A 17,116-nucleotide genomic window follows, 5' to 3' on the forward strand; every position below is an offset into this window, starting at 1 on the left:
TACCAGCCCTCTGCCAGCACTGCTCACACTGGGTGAAAGCCCTCAACCTGTTCCAAGCACTGGCTCTGGTGTTCATCTGATGGAATGAAGCACCAATTGAAATTGCTGTGCTGACCAAAAAGAGCCCTGCCAAAAATAAAAGGTGAGCAGTTTCTGCCAGGTGAGAATTGGCTCACCAGTTCTCATATGAGGCACAGAGATGGTTTGAGAGAAGGGACAAAGCTAGGACCAATAGAAAATGGCTGGGCTGCTCCTTCTGGCAGTGGCAAATGGCTAGCAATCCTCAGATGTACTGTACAGCTATACCTCAATGTTTACACATGCTCTTGGTGCATCCTAAAAACCACATAATGTAGTTTAGTTTAAACCTGTTCTACTGTCATTCCCAGCCTAATGGCAGTTATTTTCTTTGTGGTTTCCAGAATTCCCTTAATGCCAGAATTCACACAGATGTATTTTGCAATTACAATTTCTGTGCCTTAAATTTTTATCTTATTTATGCTAATACATTTTCCATCTAGCCCAGTTCTTCCTGCCTGTGAGGACTTCTGTCTTCTGCTTCCCAAGACAAGTGAAGCATCGCCTCTCTCGAGACCATCAAATGCTTCCAAATGCAGTACTCGGCACATGGCAATGCACGGAAGAGTGACCTGATGAAAAAATTCTTGTGTAACTGAAAATGTAAATGAAAGGGTTGGTCCCTTAAGTGTGCTCAGAGAGCACTAAGTACAGGGAGACCAGCCAAATCAGAACAAAATGGAACGAAGATATCCTAATCACTTAAATATGCTTGCTTGTAAATAACAATGGAGTCTCACTAGCCAGAACCAGCTGTACCAGAAGACTAGTTTAGCTGAATGCTAGTCTCCTACTGTGTGGAGGGATTGCCATCGGATTTCTGTGCTGTATTTTATATTTATTGTGTCTTTGCTTTGTCCTGTGCCACAATACTTGTTTTTTTTTTTAATCCACAGAGTACATAGTATATGCAGAAAACAAACAAACACTAAATTGCAATAATGTGCCCTTTGAAATCATGACATAATGCCAAAATACTCCAATTGGAAAGTTTCCTCTGAAACTTGAAGGTGAGGCTTTATCCTTACAGGTTCGTTCACAAACCTTATGGTCACACCTTCCATCAGATTAGATGCCCCTGCAGATGGTTCTTTACATCTACACTTCTACATCAAGATGGTACAATTATTATAAGGCAGTACAGTTCATTTGCAGATAAGGTTTTAGGGCTGAGACATCCTGCCCTTAAGAGTAAGAATCTCTCATATGTTTTTGGCAGAAATGGTTTTTCCCTTCTTTATATTAGCAGCAGCAAATGGCTGTTTGATAATGGTTTTGCAAACACAGAAAATAGGACTTTAAGGAAGATCAAAAAGGAGAAGCAGGCTGAAGCATGGATTGAAAATCAAACAGAAAGTGATTTGAAAATTTGGGGTGAAATTGAAGGGTGAGCAACAGAGCTGCACCTGGACTGTCAGTACCAAGGCAATACTCACATTTTCCCAGCAGAATCACTCAGAACATGGACTTGAGACCCTCGGTCCTTCTGCTCTTAGTGGCAAGAGGCTGGTGCATCCAGAGCTGACCCAGAGGGAGAGAGGGAGAGGGGCTCTGTTGCTCTGGAATTTGCCCTGAATCAGGGCTGCATCTCAGCTGCCACTCACAAACAGGAAGGGCAAGGGTCACAAAAAATCAGTGTTCTAGTGGCTATTCCTTAAATCTATATATACAGGAAATCTAAATGGTTGTGCTGTCAGTAAGAATTTCTGTTTATTTTAACGTACACATGGAGGTCTCTCCCTCATCAGATTAAAATTGTTTCATAACAAGAGGGTTTGGTTTTCTTCTGTTGGCTCAAGAAGTTTCCTTCTGTGTGCAGTGCAGCCTGGGAGCCCCAGGCAGATTCACTTTCTCTGAGTCCTGCCAGCAGCCAGGACTGGGGCCCCTCAGGATGCTCACCAGAGATGGGCAGCAGGGCCTGCAACTCCTGTTTCCTTATGACTGTTTGCATCCCTTCCTGCTCTCAATTCTTCTCACTTGGAAATCAACTTACATGCACGAATTGATGCTGGGCTACTGTCTGTTCAGAAGAAAAATAAAATTCTTTTTTTTTTAATTGTTTCATGTCTGCTCTTTTCCAAAATGAAATGCATTTCTGCTCAGCTTTCTGATTTGGTATTTCCTTGACATTTAGTTTCTACTAAGTTAAATATGAATGAAAATGCTCAGAGCAGAAACAGTGATGCATTTTAGGCCAAATCACAAATTTCATTTATCCTGAAATTATTTTTTTCCAAAAAATTTTTTCTTTTGATTTCACCAGCCATTTCTGAAAGGTTTCTGGTTTGATGGAACTCAAAATAAATTTTTCCTTTTATTTTTTTCTGAACTACTTGTAATTCAAAATATCCATTATCTTCATTATCCTCCTTCCAGGTAACTTGGATAATCAGGACTTACTTTCATAGAAGATATTTTCATTGCTGGTAATTTTATTAGAGATTCTTAACTTTCTGATAAAAGAAATTGAAATATTTGAGATTCTTCATCTCAATAATGAGTGAATGCCAGTAGGCAGAATATACTGCCTGTGACAAGTTCTATAGAAATTATAGTTCCAGTATGTTATCTAAAGCTGAGCTAGAAAGTAAAAGGATGTGAAAGGAGATGAGGAATTTTTAGAAAAGTATTCATTTCAAATCTGTTTTCAAAGCATTCTCACTGTCTGTTAAAGAGTACTGGAATTTGTTGTCCAGAAATCCCCAGGAGACGAATTTTAGACATTTAAACTCATGGCATTCCATGTGATTTAGTTTTTAGCTTATTTAAATTTTTCCATTAACTCAATTGTCACTGTGCAAGTCTGACACTCCATGGTAAACCCTTGCAGTTATTTTAAAAAAATCTGTTATTCAAGGACAACACTGATATCTTCCTCACACAGTTTCCTTTTTTCATAAGTTCCTTCCAATAGAATGTGCCTCAAGCAGACTATCCCAGGAGCTGGATCTGTTCTCTGCTACTTTAAGGGACCTTTTGTGCAGAGAAGTATGTGGAACAGCAACTTGGGATGTCAGTGTGTATACTGTAGGCACTGGAGCTCCTTATGTGAGAAGATTGGCACAGCATTCTTATTCTGGAATACAGCACACTTTAAAAAAAAATGTTTATAAGCTATGAATGGTAAAAAGAATCATTTCACCAATACCCATTATACTCAAATATTTAACGTGAAAGAAGTAAAAAGAGATTGTTATCTGAAAGAATTTTGTATCTGGAAGTGATTTTGAAAACCAGCACACATGTCACAGACTTAAAAAGAGGCTAAAAAAAGTAGACAGATGGTCAGTCACCAAATTAGATGCAATCAGAATGTGGAAAGATACTTTATCTTTATTCCCTCTTCCAAGCTTTTCATGTACATACTGCACTTGGCAAGCTGTTAATCTGGTCTGACAGGTCCTTACAATGGAGTTAGGAGCTCAGAACACTGCCAGGCCCAGCAGATATTCTCGTTTTCTGGAGACTTAGTCATACTGGCCGCTGTTCCTGAGGTACTGAGTGCTTTGGCTTCACTTGGTCATTTGCTCTTCCCGTGCCCGTGATTTCACTGTGCAGTAAATCCAGCATTAGGGCTCCTAGGTCAAAATCACTGCAGCTACACAATGTAAAGTGCTGACTTACACCGAACTCTTGTTGCTGAGTCAAGTTTTCACAGCTAATCTGTCGTACTGGCAGGGTTGGGGGTTTTTTATAGGAGATTTAACATGATCTGTTTGTGCCACTTGAGCTTTATGCTGGATCACACTTCATCTCCTACAGCCAGCCTAGGGGCAGCACAAATCCTGTGTCACGTTCTTCCTGACCACGTGGGGCTGGGACCTCGTGTCCTTGACTGATCCACATTATGTTTGGCCTGGCATGTTCAACGCCAGATTATGACACCCTGTTTTCTGCTGCACGTGGATAGCTCAAGGCTGAAAGTCCTTCAGTAACAAATGTGCCATTTTGGTTGTTCATTTCACTTCCCAGGAAGGTTTTGGAGCAAATCAGTTCATCCCAACAGCACAGGGGAGGGAATGCAGTAACCAAAGCAGGATGTGGGACTACTGTAACTGGAGCCTGGGAAAGCCTCCCTCTCTGTTTCCCTTGGCCATATTTTCATACCTCTGCTGTCCTAGATTACCACATAACTTGACCCAAGTCAGAGGCACACTGAGACCAATCTTGCAGCAGTTCCTACAGCTTGTCCTGACTCAACTGCCCAGTGTCAGTGGAGGATGGAGCAAGCCATGACCAGTATGGGTGCAGTTAGACAAGAAGCCTACCTGCTCCAACAGCTCTTTGTTTCCAAAGGAAGGAGACCTGCCCCCTGTTTTCTCAAGCACTGCTCTTTCCCAACATATAATTCCTTCCTTGCTGGCCATCTGAACCTTTAGTGAATGGATTCAGTTCCCTGCTACAGACCCATCAGGGATTCAGTTTTATTTTGTGGAGTTAGTTTTCTGCCATCTTAGTGAAGTAACTCAGCTCAGAGAAGGGTCAGAGAAGCACCAGTGTCCAGTCAAATAACATGGCAGTAGCAAATACCTGAAAGACTGAGAAAGAAGGTAGTGATGGCACTGCCACAGCAGCACCTTCCCTCAGCAGACTTTAGTCTGTGCTGGCTAACAGGGCTTTCGCCCACCAGCAACACTATTTCCTAAAATCACTAAGTCAGAAACACTGTAAGGTAAATATGAGCTGCAAAGCTCTAAACTGGGATGTAACACTGGATCTGTAAAAGGTCAGAGAAACACAAGTTTGTTTGTGGTCATTTGTCTGTTTGTCCCCGTCCTGGAACCTGTGCCACTGGCAAAGGAAGCACATTAATGTTTAACTACCATGTTTTCCCAAGAGGCAGGATAGACATTTTCAATGCACTGTAATTACTCTAAACATTATTGCTCTCCACCAGTGGGGCCCTCCAACAGGAGCCCATTACAGTTCCTATTGCCCTATCTGACCCTGGTCCAGAACAGTTTATCTCAATGGGAATCCAGGGAGGACAGATTTTGTCCTCCCATATTGTGACATTTCACTACTTTATTTCCTCTTCAGTGAGATTTAAGCTGTCAGAGATTTCTTAATTTCCATGGTGATGCAAGAGCCCATACTGTAGATCTACAGCCACATGCTGGGAGACAGCTTTTTTTCAGGTTATTTCTGGCTCTTCCATTTCTGCAAATGATCTGGAGAATCTGGCAGCCTCTTCGATACCCTCGCAGAATGGAAAATAACACAGCTGCCCTTCAGAATTACAGTAAATCCTCAGGGCACTGCCAAGTTTTCCAGAGATACTTTGACAGAGTGGAGCAAATCAGTTTGTACTACTTTCTAGTTCCCCCTCAGCCATGGGTTTGTTCACCAACAAAACGAGGACTGGGTGCTGCTGGATGTTGAGAATCTGTGGGGCTTGCTTTGAATGAAAGTGAGTCTCCTTTCTCCTTCCCCCTTCCCCTCTGCAAGGAAGCTGTCTTGAGACGGATTTGCCCTCCTCCCTGGTCTTCGGGCAAAACTACGGTTGGGGATGTATCTCCTCAAACTTTCCTTCAAGGCTTAGTTCATATTCTGCTTCCATTTTAGCAAACTTTTGGTAGATGCCTGGCTTCTTTCCTGAAAAACTGCCTTGAGAGACCCAGGTGTTTTCCTTTTCAGTTACAGTCATGTCAATGCCCTGCAATTTCTGTTTCCAGGTGAACATACAAGTCATGGCCGTGAAATGACAAAACCAATTAGTGCAGACATTAAAATAGACCAAAGCACTTCTTCTTGAACTTTTTCAGAGGGTACCTGAGGCAGTGCAGTTACCTCCACAAAAGCAGATCATACCCCACGCAATCAGACAGACCTTAGGGTTCCCTGTAGCTCCTTCCATCTACAGGTGATGATGGGATGGAATCCCAGCCCAAAGGAAAGACACCCCACTGTTCCCCATATCAGCTATATATTATTCTAGACAACTGCAGAAAATTACAATAATACTTTGAGACCCCAACGTTACATTCAGTTTTTAATTTTTACTGTGGTGTAAGTCTCAGAAGATAACCATTCACCAATTATGTAGTGCTGAGAGACACAGTTTTCCAGTAGAGTCTACTTGCTCCAGCCCAGCCTCCTGCCAATGGGCCAGAGATCTTTGCTGGCACATCTTCTCCTAAGTCACATAACAAGGTGGCTCCTGGCTTGGCAAATTGCTTTTGAAGCTGTCAAAAGACAACTAGAAAAGCTTATCAAGGCCACTTCCTGCTTAGAATAAGTCACACAGTTCAATTTGCTTGAGTATTGCTCTACTTGAGATACTGCATGTTCTGTGAAACCTCCTCCTTAATCAAAGGAGATTGGAAAGATAAGAAATGCTTGGAGCAGTCCTAATCATCAGAAAGCCAGAAGAAAGAGATTGTCCCCTGTCTACTATTAACATAATTAAGGAGAAGTTAGGAAATGGCCTCAAGTTATGCCAGCAGAGGCTTATATTGGATATTAGGAAACATTTCTTCACAGAGGGTTTGTCAAGCACTGGAACATGCTGCCCAGGGAAGTGGTGAGTTACATCCCTAGAAATATTTAAAAGACACAGATGTGGCATTTAGGGACATGGTTTAGTGATGGACTTGGCAGTTGGAATTGATGATCTTAGGATCAACATAAATGATTCTGTAATTCTATGACTCAAATTATCTTTGGTTTCAGTTTCTCCCACCTGGCAAACTTCACAGCTAGATCTCCTTTACTTCAGAGATCTCATTGCAGAGTGGCTGGGACTCTTCTGGTAGAGCAGCAAACACAGGCTTACGGATCTTAACGGTGCTGCCTAATCAGTTTCAGTAGTGAAGGCTTAGGTCTTAGAGATAGACTTGATACCTCTGCCATATTTTCTTTTCCAGCTAGCAAGATTTATTGTTATTTACTGGTCTCATCTTTAGCTTTTCCACACTGTGAAATTGCAAAATTAAATTACAAATGTCTGATACTTGCTCTATTCAAGGACTTGAGATCAGTCTGCTAGCACAATCTATATTTTTCTTTGTCAAAACAGGAGAAACCAAAAGAAAGAGGGATAGCTGGCAGCAGGTACCAAGCACATCTGCTAAATACCCCCAGACTTGCACAAGACCATTATTCTATTCTGAGCATAGGGAACAGCACTGCACGGTCATATACCAGTTCCTACAGGCCTGATCATCACTCTTAGTCACCCCCTCCCAGTACTTTTTATGGGTAAATTTTAGCACACATGAAAGCAGCTATCTTGGCCAATTCAGCGTTTGCAAAATATGCTGGCATCGTCACAGGAGGGGCACCTGGGAAGGGCTGTGAAAGCTTTGCCAGCTTTCTGTTAACACAGGAGGGCCACAGAAAAAGCTGCCTTGCTTTTATTACACATCTTGCACAGACACGTTCACACAGCAAACATGGCAATAAAGGTGGATCACCCCTTGAAAAAATTCCCCGCAGCCGAAGCATTACATCTGGTCGATAGAGCCACATCCAGGGACCTGTCACCTGAGCTTCCCACTTACAGATACTTTAATTTACGTCTGGATCTGGCCCTTCACACCCATACACAGGGTGAGACGAGAAAAACAGCAGGCAGTTGTGGACTTTTTAAATAAAAAAACCTCAAAGTTCTCTGCAGAGGGTCACTTTTTAAACACAGCCAACCAAAACACAGCTGGAAAAAAATCCAGTTCCTATCACTCCTTGTTGCATAGAGGTGAGGCCTCCTGTTTTGATCCAGCTTCAGCTGCCTTCTGCCACTTTTCCTGCTCAGTGCTCTTCCCTGTCTGGAGCCATCTGAGCAGACAGCCAGTACCCTGGGCCAGCACGGCTGGGCAGGGGGGAGGACGTGCGAGGAGCTCAGTTCAGTGCTCCAGACGTTGCTGCTGGAAGATTTTCCACTTGCCCGAAGGTGCTCTGATTCACCATCTGCTCCAGGCTGAACAAACAGGGAACTTCAACTGAAACAGCTACTGAAAGATACAGCTAAATGTGACTGGGGTGCCTTTTGCCTAGTTGGCTGCCTGGCTCCTTGTGACGGGCCCATGGCTCATACCCAAACCCGACTCAGAGCTGCTCCAAGAAATACTGGAAATTTGTTAGTCTGTGAAAAGGGAAGAGCAACTGGACCCTGGAAGTTTTGCAAATAGATAGCTGACCTCTGAAACAAAGGTGGGAACCACTCACCTCGCTGTCAAACAGGGCGGGTGGAGGAGAAAGTGATTGCCTTTATCCCTCCCCATGGGCACACAGCAAAGTGAAAAGTCATCTAATCATCTGCAGAAGTTTTAGTAAATCAATGTACGATGAAGTTTGAAAGCTTGCTGCTTTCTACTGAGAAGACTGCTATGGCTGCCCAGCTTCTGGGGCTGTGGCTGCCTGGCTCCAAGGAAAAGGTCTGTGGTTGGTGCTGACACCAATTCCTCTGCTGTTTGCTGCAGAGAAGATGTGGTTGCCATCCCACACAGGAAAAGCTGAAATCTTAATGCCATCAGTAAGATTAAGATAAGTAAGAAATTGGAGGAAGGAATTATTTTACCACACATAATGAGAGGTAAAAGGAGAAGGAAGTTACCACCTTCAGCTTTGAAGCTGAATCCCAGTTTTATGGCTGCAGACCAGCACTCAAGTGTTTCCAGCCAATAACTGAGTCACTTCAGAGGTCACAGATTTGCTGGTAAATGCCCATTGCAAACATTCATGATTTGATGGTGACTATTGACCCATGTATCAAACAGCAGATGAGGACCTCCCTTATCTATCTATGTCATACTAAGATTGCTAGCTAATTAAAAATGGAAGCTTAACCCCAGATCTGCAGTCATAATGCTAGATGAGGATATTGTTGGCATTAAATTGCTTCACTTTTGGCATTCTGTCCCTTCCAGATGGGAATTATTTGCACTTGGATATGTGCAAAGTCTTTAATTAGAGTGCTCAGAAAGTCACAGATTAAAAGATCTACACAAGGCATAAATAGTAACACTTATTATTCCTATGGTGATCTTTTCTATTACTGTTTAAAAATATGTATAATATGCTAAATATGGGTACTTATCACTTCCTTTGTTTAACTGCTTATTATTTTAATTCTTTGAGGTTTTTTTTACTTCTTTTGATTTAGTTCTTTGATATCCTTATGAGCTGACCCCGTTGAGCTAAGTGATACAGAGAAGAGGAGGAGATTGTCACTGCCCCAGACCTTTACAGTACAAGACAAGATAGTGATCAAGTGCTGAGACAAAGGCAGTGCAATTTGTAACAGAGTCCTTGGCCCACTCTGCCTGCTGGTGGGTATCTTTGAGGAGGCTCAGTGGAATGTCAAAGAAGGATTTTAAGGAGGGGTTGTAAGGAGGATAATGCCTGTGGGGAATGGCTGTCTCAGTGAAAAGGGAAAATTCTCAGGGCTCCTCTTCAAGGTGCTTCATGAGCAGGGCTACTCAGGCAGAGGCTCCAGCCACCCTGGCTTGTTCATCACCTTTGTTGCTGCTGCAGGGGGTCATATTTGCAGTGCACAAAAGACGCACCTGCCTTGTGAAATGCTGTTTAAGTTACCCTTTGCATAGAAAAAACAATAGGTAGGGCTTGTTTAGTGGTCCTCCACATTTTGGTCAAAGGAGCACAAATTGCTTGTACAGCCGTGCCACAGAGATCTGTACTTGGAACCATGCGAAAAGGCCAAAGTCTGAAGGTTTATCTATCACCACTACTTCTTTTTATTATTGTTCACTCATATAGGTGAGTAATTGCATGAGTAATTTTTTAGAAATACTGTTCTGCAGCCTTTTCCTGGATCTTCTTCTCATGTTTCATGGAGCTGACCACAGACTGGGGAACACCAATTTTACCTTTCTTTGTGCCTGGAAGTGTGATCAACTGTACTTCAAATGCTTGTTGAGATGTTACCCAGGTATGAACCTGAGCAGCCACCAGCCAGCCTGGGCTATTGCTGACACAGACAGAGCAAGGAGATGGCCAAGAGCAGGAAGATGTGGCAGGAAGATGCCAAGCAGCAGATGTGTTCTGACTAGATCTGCTTGATCAAACTCCAGCCAATGGTGACACCTCCACAAGCAAGTGGCAGAGCAACAGGCTGAGACAGGAATCTTTGCAGGAGAGAGAGGCTTTTCACACAGAAAGGTATTTCTGCAGTGATGGTACAAACCGATCCCTGTTCATGGTAGATTTCTTTCCCTGTAATTGTGTGGCAGGGAACTGCATCTCAGGTTATTTACTGCTTCATATTAAAAAGAATAGGATTAAGGTTACAGGTTAGAAGGTACTGTTTCAGAAAGAGTCACTATTTTGCAAGAAATGTAATGAAACATGTTAGAGGCTTCATATGTTTTCTTAAAAGATTGATGTGGTTTTGGCCACGTTTTCTGTGTGAAGAAAATGGTGAGGCATTACCACTTCTTATTTTGCTAGTTTTTACATTGCATATGGCCTATACTGAAAACACTAATGCCTTCTAAATAACATCGTATTCTTTCCATAGTACATCCTGTGACTCAGGTATGGAAAATTTGTTGCTAAACCCTGCTTTCTGTGCTACCTGCCAGTGTTCTGGAAATGAGTAATCCTCAGAACTAGAACAAACACATTTAAAGAGGAAAAAGGCCCCTCCTTTCCTAAGGACGGAAAGTTTGATAACAAACTAACGTTATTTAACAGACTTATCTTATTCGTAAGTAAAGAAAAAAAGGACATCCCAAGAGAGATAAAACTAGTACTAATGACATTTGCTTCTTGAATGTTGCGTTGGTGTGCCAGACTACTTTGGCACTAAACAAATGCCCTGCTTGTAAAGCTGATGTAAGGTAAGGAATTCCCACATTTCAAAGCAACAACAATAATCATGTATGAATATTGCTAACCAGACACAACAAGAAAATACTACTCTCTCTTCAAGATGCTTATACCTTTTAGAGATTCCAACACTGACAAAGACAAAAATCCACCACTTTCAGTGTAAGTGAAGACCTTTGATGAGAAGTAATAGATCATTTCCCACTTGCTGGAGAGCACAGCTGATGGTTGTCTTCCTGAGGGTATGTCTTCCTTTCAGGCACATACAGCTATGATGCTATTATCAAAGGTATTTTAATCTGTACCTTTTAATTGCTTTTAAATAGCAGTGTTTGGTTTGGTGTAACACCATTCTCCCAACTAGCTGCTAGGCCAAGTGCTCATTTTGTCTACCCATCTCACTCTGTATGGTCAGCTTTGTGCCTTAAAGTCTCTCTTCCACGTCTCTTGTCAGCACAGCACCTCTTAATTTCTCATCCTCGTCTGTGTCCTCAGCACAGTCTAAATAAATACAATAAATGCTGCTGGAAAATAGGGTCTGTAGCAGGTCATTACTGATACAACACAGGATTTTTTTGATGGCACAAGAATTTGGCAGGACAATACCTCCTCTGCATTATACACATGGTTAATATCAAAGGACCTAGAATAACATGTTAAACATTCTGTTTACTTGTGTATTACACGTATTAGTCATCTTCAGGCATATTTCTGGAGCAGATTGGGCTGCAATGCCAATGCATGAGAGAAGACACCCTTTGAAGGGAAAAGGAGCCTTTCAGCAAAGTGAATGAGGACAGAGAGAGCAGGACTGAGAATTCAAATGCCCAGCTGATCACTCTGCTTGGCAGTAGGTAAAGAGGCCAGGGCATGAGGAGCTTGGCAGCAGCCTGGGCTAGCCAGCACTGAAAATCAAAGCACAGCATTTCCCTGATGCAGGTCAGCATAAGGCTTTGCCATCTGGCCCCAAACTACTGACAAAGAACAGTTGAGCCATGTTTTAATATGGATTTAAGTAGCATGCTGCTACTAGGGCTAAAGCATAAAGCAGTATTTCTTGTTGTATGGTAACCCTCACTGAACAAAACAGACTGTTTTGTTCCTAAGGGAAACTCCCAGCACTTTTCCAACACTGAGTCTAATCCTTAAGACTGACATGCCTCCTTAGGAGTAGTCATCAAGTACATGATACATTTGAGTGGTGCATCACCTCTTTAGGGAATGTGCTCGCAGAGAAGACAGGCCCAGTGAAGCCACCTAGAAGAGGCTATTCTTTGGAAGAAAAGCTAATGACATATTGCAGTTGTAAGGAACAATGTTGCAGACATGTAATTTAAAATACAGAGCACCCTTCAAAATAACGCTGAGTCCCTGAAATAACTCAGTGCACCAGGCTGCACTGTAAGTAATTCCTGCACCCATCACATTTCTTAGCAGGCCAGTGACAGACTCTGAGACCACACACACACACACACACAGAGTATTCACTCATAATTCCATAAGTGTAGGCAGGTTACATGTGGGTAACAAGGACAGGTGGAAGCATGTGAAAATGCAGAGATGCTCAAAACATAAATCTTCTTTCACCATTTCAGGGAAATACAAGTTTTATTTCTGAATACAGAAGGCTGTAGGTGTTTTTTCTCAAGTACAGCATTCTAAGAGCTTGATCTGATCAAAAAATGGTTTCTTACGTTTCCTGTGCAGTTGTGTCTGAAACAGGACAGATAAAATGGCTTCTGGAGATGCATGCATGTGGCTGTTGTTCCCTGGCCAGGGAAGAAATCCAGGCCCTGCGCTGGGACGATGCAGCCAGTGTTCAGACAGCCATAGTTGAATGGAGGATCCCACAAAGAATGATCAGTCATCGTGGCATGTGTGGTGCTCAGAGCAGGGCACCATGCCCCAGCGTCTCTTCTTGTAAGCAGAGTCCTGTGACTGCAAGAATTTGATCAAGAGTCCTCCAGTCTCCAGGAGCAGGACTTCATGGGAACTGAATGTTATTGCTCCAGAGAGACACTGGCATCCAGTTGATCCCCCTATGAGGTGGCAGCTGGGAGCAGGATCGAGAAACACACATTTTGACACGTTTTGGACAACTGACCCACAAAGATCTTCTACTCTAGGAGATAAATGGAGGGCAAGCTCCTTGGGGCAGTACAGGGCAAACCTTCATCTGTGAAAAAACAATGGGGGAGACGCTGTGGGGAAAAAATCTTATGAGAATGGTGCTCTCTTCACATCCCTGCTGTCAGCCTGGGCGTTTCTGCTCTCCCAGTGCTAGTTGATGTGGAATGAATCACTACAGCAGCTCGATGAAGCAGCAAGCCGTGAACACATTTCCTTGTGTTATCTAATGGTGATACATGGAGGATGTGGCTAATTAGGGAATCACCCTCACTCTGGAAGGTTTTCTCAAATGAAAATGGGGTTTGAGGTTTGTTGACTGCGAGGGTGAAGCTGCTAAGTTGGTAGAAGCATTTAAATGAACGTAACTCCTCTGCAGGTCACCTGTTATGCAGTAATATCCACAAATATGTCAAAAATGTAAAAACCACAAAAGATTGAAAATACAACCTTTTTTTTTTTTCCCTTAGGAGGGTTTGGATACTCTGTGCTGTTAACTCCTTTGATCATGTCAAAGAGCTATGGATGGGGAATGAAAGTAATTTGCTGCCAAGGGTGGCAACAAACCCCACTGTCATCTGAGTGTAATTTTTGTAAGCAGATGCAGCTATGGTACTTTTTCTCCCTGTGAACAGTACCCTTGTTTCTGACTCTGGAAGCGTATTTTCTTCCTGTTCATCTTTGCAGGAAGAGAATTTTTGTGTTTGTTTTGCCTTTTCCAGTGTATTTGGAGCTCTAGATAACAAATGTATTTGTATGGGAATAAAAAAGAACATGGCTTAAAGAAACATAACTAAATCTAATTATTGTAGATATGCTTGATTGCTCAGGCCAGAAAAATACCTTGGTTTCAATTGTTTATAACTTTGAACAGATGGTCTGAAATTTTTCATTCTCCAACTTCAGTTTGATTTAATCAGGGGCTTTGGGTAGAGAGAAGTGTATTTCTCTTCATGTCAGCTGTGGGAGATCAGGCACTGCAGAATAACACTATGGGACAAAGAGAGTTTTTCACATTGAAAATTATGTAAAGGTTGCAATGTCATCAACATCATGAGGAAAGAACTGCAGTTTGGCATGCAACGTACCTTTTCCTATTTTCAAGTTACAAACATCTGAAAAAATATATGTTGCATATGCTCAATAGAGATATGCTAACACCTTTTACCTTAATTTTCTAAAAATGTGGTCCAGCTTAGAGCTGTTTAAACCCTTCTATTTAAATGCAGTTCCTCTACTCTCTTGACTGTCCTGGGTGAAGGCAGGAGAACTGAGACTAGGAACCCTTTTTTTTCTGTGTTTTCAGTCCCAGAAAGAATTTGAGAATGAACCCTTCCCACCAGGCTTGCCTTGGGTTACTGGTTTTTGATTCGAGAAAGTGCCAAACAATGCCAAATGGTCCCAAATGCTGGGTCCATAACACCTCAAGTAGAACATCCAAAATAAATAACACACACAACACGGACATTTCTTACACAGGTCTTAGTTCCTGTGGAGATGATGCCACTCATACCTTGCATAAGCCACCACATGTTTGTTGATATAAACCATGTAGAATGTCTTCTGAGGAAATAATGTTTTCTGAACGAGACTTGAGGAGTCTTCAACAAATAGGGCTTGAGACACTACAAGGTAAAAAACTACATTATTGCATAGCTGACAGTCGGTGTTACCCATGCAGGGACTGTCTACTATCCCCTTGCACTGAAAGAGTGTACTGCAGAAGAAAGAGTTGTGATAATATGTTTGCCATCCTGCTCTCATTATATTTTCCTCCTCCACCAAACTATTCTGGTCAGAGTCAGACAAGTTTGATCCCTGGCATGTTGTCATGCTACAGCTAGACTGTTATGTCTGCCACTCGGAAAGAAAAAGAAAAAAAATCCAAGGGAACTCAGATGGATTTTGGCCCAACATCCAAAATACTGGACTGGGAAGTCATGATAAAATAAAATTTCCAAATTGCTTAAGTATCATTGGCCTTGGTAGTTTTAAGTTATGGCCTTAGGAAGTGTCAGCCTCATGTACAGCCCTGCTTGGGTGTGATCCCTTACCTATTTCTGCCTTCTCTGCATCAGGAGCTGGTATGACTGTCCCAGTGGTGACCATCGGGAGCGATGGTTAAAAGAGAACCAGGCACCTTGCAGAGTTAAAACTCATACTCTGACATTCCCCCATCTAACAGCAGTGGCAAATCTCTGCTGATTCGAGTGCCTACCATTGCAGTGGGGAAGGAGCCTAAATTTGTTATTGAAGAGATAAAAATGCTTGTCCCAAAGAGAAAAAAAACAAAACAAAAAACCCACCCAGTTCAAAACCCAAACCAAAGCAACAAGACCAGCTATTTAGTACTAATTGTGCTGCGATAGCTGGAATTCAATGTAAAGATCTATCTAAAATCTACCAGGGAGATGCATTGTCAAAGAAAGTTGTCAATTTCTATGTGGTTGAAATACAAGTAAATACATTGTTTTGTGTTAGTAAACACACAAGAGGACAGAATCCACATGTCTCCTGCCTGTGTAAGCTAGTATTTCATTCCACCTAAATTCTCTGTGACCATCAGCTCACCTAAGTAAGTACCAACCTGCTTGGTTGGGGAAGAACGGGGCCCTCTCAGGAATATGGGCTTGATCTGAACTTCAAGGGCAAACACCATTTTACCACTGTTGTCAGCAGTTCCTGTACAGAAATGAATACATGAAAATGGTCTCATTTACATCCCAGTACTGCAACTTCTTAACTCCCCAAAGCACCAGGCAGGCAGCCTGTTTCTCTTTCATACACAGCTGCAATGACTGAAGCATTTATAACATGACTCTGTGTCTTTTAAAACTCCCTCTGGCACTTGTGGCAATGGACTGGATTGATTGCAGAGATGTGCAGAGGAACCAGCTCCCTGGCCAAAAGCCAGCCAGCTTGCATCCTCTCTGGTTACTGGACTGCAAGTAACAGGGAAATGATGTAGCTGCTAAGAACTGCTGAGGTCAACAGCTGAAATATGTTCTTTGTTGGGTTTTAAAATATTTCCATGCAGGCCACAGACAAAACTTGCCAAGACAGATTGAAGACAGAACATTTTAAGAGAACAGCATGCTGGGTACTGAAAGCCCAGCTCTGCAGGTGGAAGAGGCCTTCTGTGCAGCATAACAGTGAGGGGAAGAGCAGAGGGCAAGGAAACAGCTGGGCTCAGTGCAGGTGTTCATGCCAGATCACCATGGACAGGAATGAATGACTGTACCACTAAGGGAGGAATCATTCTGCATCAAAGCCAAAGTATAGACAGCCTTCCAATTTCTTGCTATGCATGGCCAAAGTATCTCAGGAACTCTTTCAAGACTGCACCCACAAATATGAAATACGATCACTGGTGATTTCATGGGATTTCCAGCACTGACAGGGAAAACGACCCAAACAGGGGTTTTTTGAAAGACAGTGTTATTACAGCAGGATTTAAACTCAAGGCAGAAAAGTAATCCAACTGCAAACACTGTTTCCTTGGCTAATCCTGCTCAGAAAACTTTTCTTAGCAAGAGATAAAAATGCATGTTAAATCCTCTCCTGTTTAGAGCAAAGCCATTTTGGAAGCTGTTACTGTATAGTCTACATCCAAACAGCACTTAAAATATGCCAGAAACTTTAATATATATATATAATGCTAGCTTAATTTAACATCACAAGACATTCAAGAGTCACACCTCAGGCAGTGTTGTTTCTAATCTCAGAAGGAAGCTTTCTTATCTGCAGAACCTGAAATTCTCTCTCCTCCTTCTTGAGCAAGGTCATCTGTGGGCAAAACAAGGCCAAGAGAGTTACCATTAAAATCAGATGGCAGCTTCACTCCTATCCTCACTGTGAATCACACCAAATCTTGACACCTCACTTTACTTGCCAATAAAACTTTAGGGTAGAAGAGTAAACCCGTGTGGGTTCATCAGCTACCAGTCAAGGAAAAAAATTTGTAATCAGTTAGTCCAAAGTTCTACAAAACACAGACTCTAGGCGTGTCTCAAAAGAGATTCAATTAGAGTCAAAGTTACTCACTCAAACCAGAACTCATGCTAGGAGTCTTTTGGCTTAATGCTGTATATGCTTGGAAAGAGGTGGGATTTTTTAATCATAA

The 17,116-nt window shown here is 42.3% G+C and overlaps 1 long non-coding RNA gene across 2 annotated transcripts; it reads right to left on the bottom strand.

Moving 5' to 3' along the window:
• Nucleotides 1–12,506: 12,506 nt before the first annotated feature.
• Nucleotides 12,507–16,780, bottom strand: LOC126648512 (uncharacterized). 2 transcript variants are annotated; one of them, XR_007630823.1, is made up of 4 exons: nt 16,692–16,780; nt 15,581–15,675; nt 14,507–14,618; nt 12,507–13,983 (listed from the first exon to the last, which is right to left on the bottom strand). It is a non-coding gene; the product is annotated as an uncharacterized LOC126648512 (long non-coding RNA). The 2 variants fall into 2 exon arrangements; XR_007630822.1 differs by having other exon boundaries at nt 12,507–14,618.
• Between the last annotated feature and the right edge of the window lie 336 nt (nt 16,781–17,116).

This window comes from Myiozetetes cayanensis, unplaced genomic scaffold, assembly GCF_022539395.1.
Source record: "Myiozetetes cayanensis isolate MyiCay16 unplaced genomic scaffold, myiCay2020 scf5-8, whole genome shotgun sequence".
Classification (NCBI taxonomy): Eukaryota; Metazoa; Chordata; class Aves; order Passeriformes; family Tyrannidae; genus Myiozetetes; species Myiozetetes cayanensis.